This window comes from Macaca mulatta, chromosome 1 (genome assembly GCF_049350105.2).
Source record: "Macaca mulatta isolate MMU2019108-1 chromosome 1, T2T-MMU8v2.0, whole genome shotgun sequence".
NCBI lineage: Eukaryota > Metazoa > Chordata > Mammalia > Primates > Cercopithecidae > Macaca > Macaca mulatta.
In genome coordinates, this window is record NC_133406.1 from 14,131,833 (window position 1) to 14,144,222 (window position 12,390).

The window sequence follows — 12,390 nt, forward strand, 5'->3', positions numbered from 1 at the left end:
CTTAGATATAGTGATTCAGATTTCAAATCCATCTCTAATTATAAAGTTCACACTTACCATTGCTTCTGCCTCTTCTTGTACTTGCACTGTCAAAATACATAAAACAAATTTGAAGCCTTCAAAAACAGTTTTGTTAAAGAGAGGATGACCATCTTCTTTGCTTCATAATTGCAGAGCATTTTCGTTTTTAGATTTGTAAACACCATTTAAGATGATCAAACCACCAGGCTTTTTATTTCCTTCCAGTGACCTTTGTATACACACTTGCCTTCAACATCTGTTCACGTAACAAAACATTCAAGTAAATTTCAGGCTGGGTGCAGTGGCTCACGCCTGTAGTCATAGCACATTGGGAGGCTGAAGCGGGAGGATCACTTGAGGCCAGGAGTTCAAGACCAGCCTGGGCACCATAGAGAGACCCTGTCTCTACAAAAAAACTACAAAAAAAAAAAAAAAAAAAAAGAAAGAAAGAAAGGAAAAAGAAATTAGCTGGGTGTGATGGCTCATGCCTGTAAGTTCCAGCTACACAGGAGGATGAGTCAGGAGGATCTCTTGGGCCCAGGAGTTTGAGGCCTCAGTGAGCCATGATTGCACCACTGCACTCCAGCCTGGGTGACAGAGCGAGACTCTGTCTCCAACACACAAACATAAAAGCAAGCAAGCAAACAATTAGACAAACAAAAAACTCAAGTAAATCTCAGTGTACAAACATCATAAAAGTTGAAAAAACACTGCCAGGCATCTTTTTAGCAAATGACATAGTCCAGGTCCTGTTGACAGAATATTATGTAATAAAGTCCTTCTGGTGGAATGGCTAACTGGATGAGAACACCGTATTCCCTTTAGGTCTGTGGAAATATATCATTTATCCATCAAATTTTGAGTCTGAGAAATGTGTTGATGATATTGTCATCTGTAGATGTACAGTCTGAGATCTCATTTACATGGTCAATTTCATCATCGTCATTAGTATCTAGACACCAGCTATCTCTTTGCTTTCTCCTTCAAATTCATCTAACGGTTGTGAAACGTCTTCCTACATATTTTTTCTCTTTGCCATTATAGACTGACAGTAAAAAATTCTGAATTTTCAACTGCATTCAATGCAAGCAAAAAGCAGGCTATAGAGATGGTGTCTCTAGTCCTCTTTATACCGTCTCGAAGGTGATGCCATACTTCTGCCAAGGCCATAGGGAAACTGACAATGATGGCAGTATAACGATTAATCTCACGATCGCATCATTCTTCTAATCTAGGTCATTCTGCCATTCTTTTTCTAAAAGTATAGTTTGAAATAATTCATGAGTAATGATGAAATAGCAAAAATGTTTCAAGATACAGAAAAAATAAGAACCCTAAACCCCTCAGATGTAACTTAGATGTATATGAGGGTCCGGTGGGTGCATACGGTAATTGCAATTAGAGTGAGTCTTATTTTTTTAGGAAAAATAAGTAATTACTTTTTTTCCTGTGGAAACCCTTTAAAAATAATGAAAATCAAGTAATATGAATCCTTATGAATACAACTTCTCAAAAAAAAAAACCTCATAAATTGAAATTAGATCCAACATATCCCAATGAGAGTTGGTTTTCTCCCATATTTTGACTCATGTATAATTTTTTAAACCTTTCTGTAAATGGAAACATGCTTTTCCCTTTTGAGTGATATATGATAAAGAAGTGATTTTAAGTAGAACATTTTATAGAGTTTTTTTTTTTTTTTTTTTGAGGCAGCCTGAGCAATATAGCAAGACCCCGTCTGATCTACCAAAAAAAAAAAAAAAAAAAAAAGGTTTCTTTTGAGACAGGGCCTTACTCTGTTGCCCAGGCTGGAGTGCAGTGGTGCAATCACGGCTTACTGCAGCCTCAAACTCCCGGGCTCAAGCGATCCTCCCACTTCAGCCTCCTGAGTAGCTGGGACTATACACACGTGCCACCATGCCCGGCTAATTTTTAAATTTTTTGTAGAGACAGGGTCTCACTACATTGCTCAGACTGGTCTTGAATTCCTGGGCTCAAGCAATTCTCCCACCTCGGCCTCTCAAAGTGCTGGGATTACAGGCATAAGCCACTGTGCCTGGCCTAGAATGGTGTATTCTTAATTCATGTATTGAAAGTGTATTTTTGGACAGTCTTTAAAATATTCACGATATTTGTCTTTTTTCCCTCTTAAGTGACACATGTCACTAAGTGGATTTGAGATATGTAAGAAAAGTGTGATTCATAGAGATAAAGTAAAAAAGGCAAAAAGTAAAAATAAAGTAAAAAAAAGCAAAAAAGTTTGATTTTTTTAACCAAATATACATATTTTATAATGTTATAGCATATAAAAACATGTAACATATATATGTTATAACACATGAAAATCAGCAACTGTTTTTATTTTCCTGACATTTGGAATGCTTATATTTGAGACTTAAATATGTCTATTTTTATAATTTCTGACATTTTATTTCTTTTTTTTGAGACCAAGTCTCACTCTGTCACCCAGGCTGGAGTGCAGTGGTGCAATCCTAGCTCACTTCAAGAAATCACTTGAACTCCCCTTCCTGGGTTCAAGCAATTCTCCTGCCTCAGCCTCCCGAGTAGCTGGGGTTACAGGCATGCGCCCTCATGCTGGGCTAATTTTTGTAATGTTGGTTGAGATGGGGTTTCGATCAACTCCTGACCTCATGATCCGCGCACTTCAGCCTCCCAAAGTGTTGGGATTACAGGTGTGAGCCATCTGACATTTTATTTCTAATGAACATAATCCAACAGGAGATTTCAGCTGTTCTTTTCAAATAATACATTATAGTATATGGATTTTTTTCACCCATAAATAAAAAGCCAAATTAGATAGAATCACCAATATATACATTTTTTTTCTTTCAACTTACATTTTTGAAGTACCAAAACTCTGGGTCTGGTGAAAATAATCTTCAGATAAATGTGCTGAATGATTACCATTTTGTTTTTTGTTTTTATTTTTTTAGAAACAGGGTCTCACTCTGCTGCCCAGTCTGGCTAGTTTATTTTTAATTTTTTGTAGCAATGGGGTCTCAATATGTTGCCTAGGCTGGTCTCGAACTCCTGGCCTCAAGTGATCCTCCCACTTCAGCCTTTCAAAGTGCTGAAATTACAGGCATAAGGCACAGTGTGCAGCTCATTTTATGCTTGTTGTGAAGTTCCTGTATTTCATCATCAGGGTTCTTATCCTTCTTGTCTTCAGCCGGTGCTCCACCGTGGATGTAAAATAAGCAATATATGACAAAGACTAACTCAATGAAAGACTGTATAAGGTCAGATCCACTGAGGGTCACAGGGAGTGAGTGGCTGAGTCACCAGTATGCTCACTCGTTTCTGCAAACAGTCACACAACGGGGACATTCTTAAACAGTTCTGTTTCAGAGGCGGATACTTTAAATAATAATTTTGTTTGAGTTAAAAAATAGAAATAGGGTTGGGCATGGTGGCTCATGCCTGAGATCTCAGCACTTTGGGAGACTGGGGTAGGGCGATTGCTTGAGCCCAGGAGTTCAAGATCAGCCTGGGCAACATAGTGAGACTCCATCTCTACAAAATATAAAAATAAAAAAATTGGCTGGGTGAAGCGGCTCACGCCTGTAATCCCAGCACTTTGGGAGGCCGAGGCAGGTGGAACATGAGGTCAGGAGATCGAGACCATCCTGGCTAACACGGTGAAACCCCGTCTCTACTAAAAATACAAAAAATTAGCCAGGCGTGGTGTCAGGCGCCTGTAGTCCCAGCTACTCAGGAGGCTGAGGCAGGCGAATTGCTTGAACCCAGGAGATGGAGGTCGCAGTGAACCGAGATCATGCCACTGTACTCCAGCCTGGGCAACAGAGAGAGATTCAGTCTCAAAAATAAAAATAAAAAAATAAAAAAAAATTAACTATGTGTGGTGGCCCGTGCCTGTAGTCCTAGCTACTAAGGAGACTGAGTGGAAGGATTGCTTGAGAGCCTGGGAGGTTGAGACCGCAGTGAGCTGTGATCACACCACTGCACTCCAGCCTTTAAAAAAAAAAAAAAAAAAAGGAGAGAAATGGACACAAAATACTCTTAGTTTTTTTAGTGATTAAAAGCCTTGGGTCACTTTGTTGTTTTTGTTAGAGATGGGGTCTCGGTATGTTGCCCAGGCTGGAGTGAAGAGGTTATTCACAGGTGTGACCATGGTACACTATGGCCTCCAATTCCCACCCCAGCCTCCTGAGTAGCTGGGCTTATAGTGTGTACCACCATACCTGGCTTCTGGATCACTTTTGAGAGATTTTGGAGTGTCACCGGCTGAGGGACCTCGGTACTGGCCGTGGTCTCTGGTTATGTGGGGCAAGCCTGACTCATTCTTCCTCTTTGAGGCTCCTTTGCATAGATTCCTTGCACACATCACTTTTTCATTTTCTATAGCTCAAAACAGATTTCAGTTCCCAAGACTGTAACTCAGGGTATGTGCATTTACATTTAGTTTGGGATATGCTAATGTGGTCAGCAGCACATTTCTAGAAAATTGCTCCCAATGACTGCTACTGCAGGGTTAGAGTTCTGATTTGATGTTGACCCTCACTGGCTGTGGGTGGGGAGGCTGACATTTTCATCCTCATCCCCAGGATCTTGGAGGAGTGTCCCCTGTGGGTATGGTAGCCTCTGGGGCCCTGAGCTGCTGACAGTGGATGAGAGGTGGAGGGAGCCTCAGGGGCAGTCGTTGTCACACAGAGCCTGGAGAAAGCATTAGGGAGGAGCTTCAGCTCTGGCATCTCCTCTTATCAGAGTTCCTCTGGGCCAGTCGGCGCACGTGTCACTTTGTTGCCTGGTCAGTCAGGCCTGCATAGACACATCCCCGGCCCCTTTCCTTTGGAGCTGTGGTGTAAGCCCAGGATCAGTTCCCATCCATGGCCAACAGGGTCTTCCCCAGCCACTGGCCCCAGCAGAAGGCCATCCCTCTAATCCCCTGCTCTTGGAAAACATCGCAGAGGTGGATGTGCTTTGCTGGGTCAGCAGTTCCAATAACAGTACTGAGCCATGAACCCAAGGGCGAGCAGGAAAGAAAAGAGGATGGAAGAAAGACAAAGAGGAAACAGTGTGGAAAGAGAAAAGAAAATTGAGTGAGGGGAAATGTGTAGAAAGATGAAAGGAAAATCAACGTGCCTCGTGGGATGAGTCCTGTGCTGGTGGCAGTGCCTCTCTCATTGGGCGCTGTCACTCCCAGACTGGACTCTCTGTTTTGCACAGTGAAGATCAGGCAGAATGTGAGTGGCATAGCAAGTGAGAGCCTGCTGACGTGGCGTGCTCTGGGGGATCAATGCCCATGAAAGAGAAATGTGACTACATTAGAAGCTCTGCAGAGGCAGATATTCAGAGCGTGTTCATTCCCATACCCCAATGCCCAGGAACAGTGCCTGACACGTCCTAAGCACATGATAAATATCTGTTGAATTAAATCGAATGTTAGGTGAATGCTGAAGAATGAAGCTAGACCTGCTGTTGTCCTTGCATTCTCATGGATCTAAAGGTGAGTCCCTCTATTCCTCTAGGCTCCCATATTTAGAGACTACAGCTCCATGTCTACCCTTGACTTGGAACGATTCTCCCCCAATAATGAAGACACACCCGGGGCAGCATGGGAGGAGCTAGCTGCAGCCAGGTCGGTGGACTAGGCCCGATACAGGACAGACAGTATATGGTGTCGCTGGCAGTGTACCTTTTGGGTTTCTAGCATGCGAGCCCTGGAGGGAGAGGGATGGAGATCTAGAATAATGGCCCTGTGCCTTGGACCTATGCAGTACTTAAATCTTCATTCTGTTGTAAAGTAGGTGGGGTTAATATTTCTCAGGCGAATTGTCTCCCTCACGGAGAAGCAGAGCTTGGGCATCACATGCTGGGCGCTGTGGGTTTCAGCTCTCCTGCTGTGCTGAGTTGGGTGCTGGCTCCTATGCTGGGAGCCCTGGTGTAGACTGGGGAGGGGACAGGGCAGCTGGAGTGCTCTAGCCATGTTTCTGCTATTTTCTACCATAATGCTGATGGGAGCAGGGCTGTTGTAGCAGTTCCTGGACAAAGGTAGGCAGGAGTCTCAGGATCTCTAGGATGCAGAACAGGTTTATTCCCCTAGGGCTCTGTCCATGAGCAGACCAAGAACCTTTCCAAATGACAGTGGTCACACTATTTAGTCTGAAACTGCTTTTTTCCAAAAAGCCCGATTCCTTGTATAAAGTCAAATCAGCAAAATCCCACTTGGACCAGGCTGCATACTTGGCATTTGCAGCCTCTCCCTATTGATGAATTCAACCTAACTACATGTTTTGAACACATTCTACATTCAGGGATGCCATGAACAGATGTGCAGGTTGTGCACTGCACAAAGGTGCTTGGCTTAGCCAGGAGTGTGGAGTGTGTGGGGGGAGTGGAAGGTGCATGGGTGCTGAAATACAGATTGTGCTCCTCTGTTGGATGTGCTCTGAGGGTTGCCTCCACTAGGAAAGAGGTGACTTTTTCTTCACACAAGGGCATAGCTCCACAGAGCTGTCATGCAGGCTGGTAGGCACTCGACATGTGAGGGGGCCCCAACTCTTTTCCCTAGGTGTGTGGGTGTTGGGGATATGATAGAGAGGAAGACAGATCTCCTTCCCTCCAATTGCAAACAGACTCCTAGAAAGACAGGCACCTAAACCAACAATTGCAATCACACCACTTCTCCTTTCCTTTCCTGTAATATTCCTTTCCGGTTTGTTGGAATGGTAGCCAGCTGTTAGCAACCTTGAAAAGGCTATAGTGCTGTTAGGGAGGACTGACAGTCTCTGTGGAGGAAGTTTCCCCTTGCTCCCCTTTGGCAGGAATGTTCAGTAGAAGCCCAGCTGAGGGACTCAGCAAGGGGTCCTTTCATCTCATAGCCTTGTCCCCTACTGATGTGAAGTCATCCCAAACAGGCACAAGTGGGACAGGATGCTGAATCCCAGCTCCGGCCATTGGAAACATTGTAACAGAGGACAGGTAACACCGGACAGCTCCCAGCCTGAAAGGAAACCCAGTCAGCAGAACTTTCGTTCATCAAACTTAAAGGGACGTTGTAGGTGTGTCTGTGAACATATTGCTTCCAGGCCAAGGCAGCTGCTCTGTTGGCCCCAACCCCATGGACAAGGAGGATGTGAGCTGGGAGGTTTCAGGGCTGGCATCCAGACTACTGGTCCTTGCTTCTACCTCGAGCTGTGCATCGGGGAGCCAGGTGGGCACTGACCCAGATACCAGCCCGGCCAGGACAGCCAGGAGAGGTGTGGCAGCCCTACCCCAAACCCGAGTGGGTGGGTCAGGCTCTGTGGGCATATGAGCCATCAGCCAGCCTGGCAAGACACTGGTCAGGAGTCACCTACTGGGGACCTGAGGGGCTGCAGGGACCTCCTGACCCAGCACCCTAGAATGCAAAGTCTGTCAAAGACTGAATTCCTATAAGCTTTTTTTTTTTGACTGAGTCTGGCTCTGTCACCCAGGCTGGAGTGCAGTGGCGCGATCTCGGCTCACTGCAAGCTCCGCCTCCCGGGTTCACGCCATTCTCCTGCCTCAGCCTCCCGAGTAGCTGGGACTACGGTGCCTGCCACCATGCCCAGCTAATTTTTTTGTATTTTTAGTAGAGATGGGGTTTCACCGTGTTAGCCAGGATGGTCTCCATCTCCTGACCTCGTGATCCACCCGCCTCGGTCTCCCAAAGTGCTGGGATTACAGGTCTGAGCCACCGCGCCCAGCTGACTTCCTCTAAGTTTTTTTTACCTCCCATCATCCCCAGTAAAGAAGGAGGGAAAATGTCTTAGCTTGAGCTGTTGTAACAAAGTACCAGAGCCTGGTGGCTTATAAACAACACACAGTTCTTCCTCACGGTTCTGGAGACTGGGGGTCTGAGATCTGGGTGCCAGCATGGTTGAGTTCCGGTGAGGGCCTCTTCCGGACTGCAGATGGCACATTCTAGCTGTGTCCCCGCATGGTGGGAAGAGAGTGAGACTCTTCTCTGGGGTCCCTTTGATAAGGGCACTAATCCCACTCACAGGGGCTCCAACCTCAGGACCCAATCACCTCCCAAGGGCCCCACCTCCTAATGCCATTCGTTGCCTTGGGAGTTGAGTTTTTTTCAACATAGGAATTTTGGTCGGGCTGTAAGGAGCATAAACATTCAGTCCATAACAGAAAGGAAGTCAGCACGGATGAAATGTAACTGCTCTTTCACTTAATTCTCACAGCAAACCGGCAAGGGAGGCAACGTGACTCTTCCTATTTTACAGAGGAACAAAATGGGTTCAAGAGGTGAAGGCGGGAGTCTCAGGGTTAGAGAGTTAACCAAAGTAGAGTTGGGGGCCCAACCTGGCGGGTAGATGCCAGGCCCAGCTGTCCCTGCAGAGAGCAGGCAGTGACCTCCTCTGACGGGGCCAAATCCCCTTTTCTCCTTGGTCTGAAGAAGGTGGACGATGAAGAAATAATAGCACACGCTCTTCACCCTTCCAGGCTCAAGCCAAGGTCCACCTCTTCCATGAAGCCATCCCTGATCCCCTAGTTCCGAATAACTGCTCAGCCCTCCACACCGCCATGCATTTCAGCAGCCACTTTTATCCCGCTTTGCCTACCAAAGAGTGAAGGAGCCAACTGCCCCTTCTTCAGGACAGGGTCAGCAGTCTCTGTAACCCCTCAGTCTCTGGGACGCTGCCCTGCCCTTATTAGGAGTGGAGCAGTGTAGTAACAAGGGGATTATGTGCTGGCTGCTGGACTCTGGTGGGCAGAGAATAGAGCCAAGGCTGCCAGGTGTGTGCACACCTGTGCCACGGGCCTGCCCCGGGAGCTGATTACAGTGTCGGTGAGGAGATGTATCCCCATGAAGGGAAAATCCATCAGATGATAACTACTGTTTTGAGATATTAACTCTCCCAAGCTAATTAGTTCCTCCCAAGCCCACCTGGGGTTTCTGAAACTTCTGGTTGCCCCCGCTGCTGGCATTTTCACTGAGGGAGGGGCACAGTGTGGAGGGGGAGAGCTGGGGGAAATACTCTCAGCTTCGTCCCAAGCATCTAAGCTATATTCTCTGTGGATTCCCTTCTTCCTGCCTATTGGTAATCCATCATTTTCTTACGGTAGATAAATAGCTATTCTCTGACACCAACCCACATTTTCTGTCCATTTCTGCTCCCCATAGTCATGGCGTAAACCTGCACTCCCAAGCCGTAGCTTCGTTCTTGATGTGTGAAGTCATCCTTCAGAATTCTAAGGGAAATCTTTTCTCAGTGCAGCCTGGCTTTTGCAAATCAAAAGTGCTTTGGTTTTCAGACTATTTATTGTTTCTGCTAGAGATAGACAAAGCCTACTTGAAAGCCGGGAAATGAAGAACCTGAAGTTGGTGTGCACAGTGGGTAGAAAGTGATCCTGCCCCCCGAACCGTGGGGGCTGGGCTCAGGCAGGCTTGTCACCAGCCATCCTAGGGCCACCATTCATCTCAGGCTTCATAAATGTGTTCATAAATGTGAACAGACTCAGTAAATGTGACAATCATCTGAGCGGTAGTGTTCTGAGGAAGGGGAACGTTTTTCTGAATTTGCGAATGAGCCCACGGGGGTCTTTGATAATGGGTACAAGGAAGTAGAGGAGACAGCAGCTTTTAATGCCGACTGACATCCCACTATAATGAAGCAACATGGTGGACACACAGGCAAGGACAAGGACGGGGTTGCAGTTGCTGCAGAGTCAGGCAAGGTTGCCACAGGGAGGGAGGGACTGGAATTTGGCTTCGACGAGGTGTTGAATGGGCAGATCAGAGGGAGAGGCATTTTAAATAAGATGATGGCGGGGACACAGGTATGAGGGATGGACGTTCATGCAGTGGCAGGGGACAGTGTGATGGTGTTGAGGCTTGGTGTTGGAGAATAAGAGAAGAGTGGGTTGGTGGATTTGGGTCCTTGAAGGCCAGACTGAGAGGTGGTTCAGTGGGCAGTGAAGGACCCCGGAGAAGGAGAGCAGCCTTCCAGGGGGAGGCGGAGGGCAGGGTAGAGGTGAGGAAGAGGGCAGGGTAGAGGCGAGGCAGAGGGCAGGGTAGAGGCGAGGCAGAGGGCAGGGTAGAGGCCAGGCGGAGGGCAGGGTAGAGGCCAGGCGGAGGGCAGGGTAGAGGCGAGGCAGCAGATACCTGGACAGAGTCTGGAGAGGAGGCCCTTCTGGGCTGAGGCTGGGCCGGGTGGAGGGCAGTGGGTGTGAGGAAGAGGAGGTCAGAATGAGGAGATATTCAGAAGGGGAATCAACAGGACTCCAGGGTTCCTTGGAGACAGCGAGGCTTCACATCTGTATGGCTGGAAGCTGATCAGCCTTCACCAGAAAGGGGGGCTGTGAGGAGATCCTGTTGAGGACACATTGGTGGGACTTTAGGGGTGCAATATCCAGTAGGCAGCTGGCTTTGAGAACCTGGAGACTGCAGCGGGGTCAGTGCCGCATGCCTGTCCAGGGGCCCACCCGGGCCGGGGGTGAGGCCTCGGGGGACAGAGGCACCTGGAAAAAAGTGCGGAGCAGATGTGACCTGGGAAAGCCCGTGGCGGAGGCCACTCCACCCAAGAACCAAAGAGCTTTGGAAAGGAAGCATTGCAGTGGCCATATGTGCCTCTCTGAACTTGTGCAATGGGCTGGTGATTCCTCATTGTTCTGTGATGTTGGTTTCAGTTTTGTAATGAGTTTTCATGAAAATAATGAGCATAGTGAAAGCCCACATCCCTCTCAAAGTAGCAGAATGGAAAATAGAACTCTGAAGAACTAGCTCTCTTGACATTCTGAGGCCCAGATATTTTTCTCGGGCTTGTAGAACAACCTCGAACCTGCGTGTCTCCCTGGCCCCACTGGACACCTGCCCCTGGACCTTTCTACCATCTAGGGGGTGACACACCTGAGTGAAGATTCTCCATGCAGCACCGGGGATTTCTGCTATTGTGAACTTTTAACAGGTGTTCTCGGGATGATGATTTTTCGGGTGTACCCCCCACCGGCAGCAGTTGCGTTTCTGGGCTTGAGATTCAAGGCATGACTGAGCAGGTGGGAGATGATGCCACGCGTTTTTTGGCATGAGGTCTCTTTCAAGTAAACGAAGAGGCGTTTTCGGAAACACTGCAGAGAGAGAAATGTGAGCACAGATTTTTTTGCTCTGGCCACCATGATTCTTTTGCATCTCGTCACCATTTCCCTGCACTCCATGGCACCCCCTTCCCCAAGCTCCCGGGCCCACTAATTGTGAGATCAACGAAAAGCATTAGCTATGGACTCAGCACACTTCCTCCCCTGAGCGCTGCCGACAGCCAGCAGAAATCAATAAATTAGGATAAAGAAAATGACATTTAGCTTTGTCTGGGCTCTCCTGTCTGTATGATTTTGCAGGCTTGGTGTGGAATGAAAATTTGGTTTCCTCCCCTCCCTTCCCCTAAACCTACAGACTGGCCTTCCTGCTTCCCTATGAGTGCCTGCTTTGACCCAGACAGTTCTGACACTTTGACTTACTGATCAACTTTTTTTTTTTTTCTTAAACCACAGTTTAAAAAAAGTTAAACACAGTCACGGGAAACAAACACACACAAAACAACAAAGCCTGCTTAAGAGCTGAGTAAGCACTAAGGCATGCATTCCCTCCAAGAGCAAGGGCCAGGATGAGAATTCTCGGTTCAGCTGACTAATGCAGCTCACATTTTAATAGTCTGCAGCTCTTTCTAAGCTGTTAACGCTTTACTGTCTTAGAGGATGTTTGGGCTTAGTTCTTCCCCTGAGAATTACCTTCTCCATGTTAGAGAAAAGCAAACAGGAGTGTTGCAGAGAAGGATGAGTCAGGGGTCAAGTGGGTTGGTGCCAAGACAAAGCAGGAACAAACCAGTGTTCTGGTGCTTTCCGAAAGGTATGTGGTTAGCTCCCACTGATAAGTGAGAACATGATGTATTTGGTTTTCTGTTCCTGCATTAATTCGCTTAGGACAATGGCCTCCAGCCACATCCACGTTGCTGCAAAATACCTGATTTCATTCTTTTTTATGGCTGCATAGTACTCCATGGTGTATATAAGCCACATCTTTATCCAATCCACCATTGATGGGACCCTGGGTTGATTCTGTGTTTTTGCTATTATGAATAAAGATGGGAACAATAGTCACTGGGGACTACTAGACCAAGGAGAGGGGAGCAGGGGCAAGGGCTGAAAAACTACCTGTTGGGTGCTATGCTCATTACCTGGGTGCCAATCGTACACCAAAGCTCAGAATCATGCTATATGCCTTTGTAACAAACCTGCACAGGTACTCCCTGACTCTAAAATAAAAGTTGAAGAAGAAAAGAAAAAAAGGCAATGTGTGTATGTGTCTTCTACACTTGACTGGTCAGCCAGGGCTGTCTTGTCCAAGCCTCTGTTCTC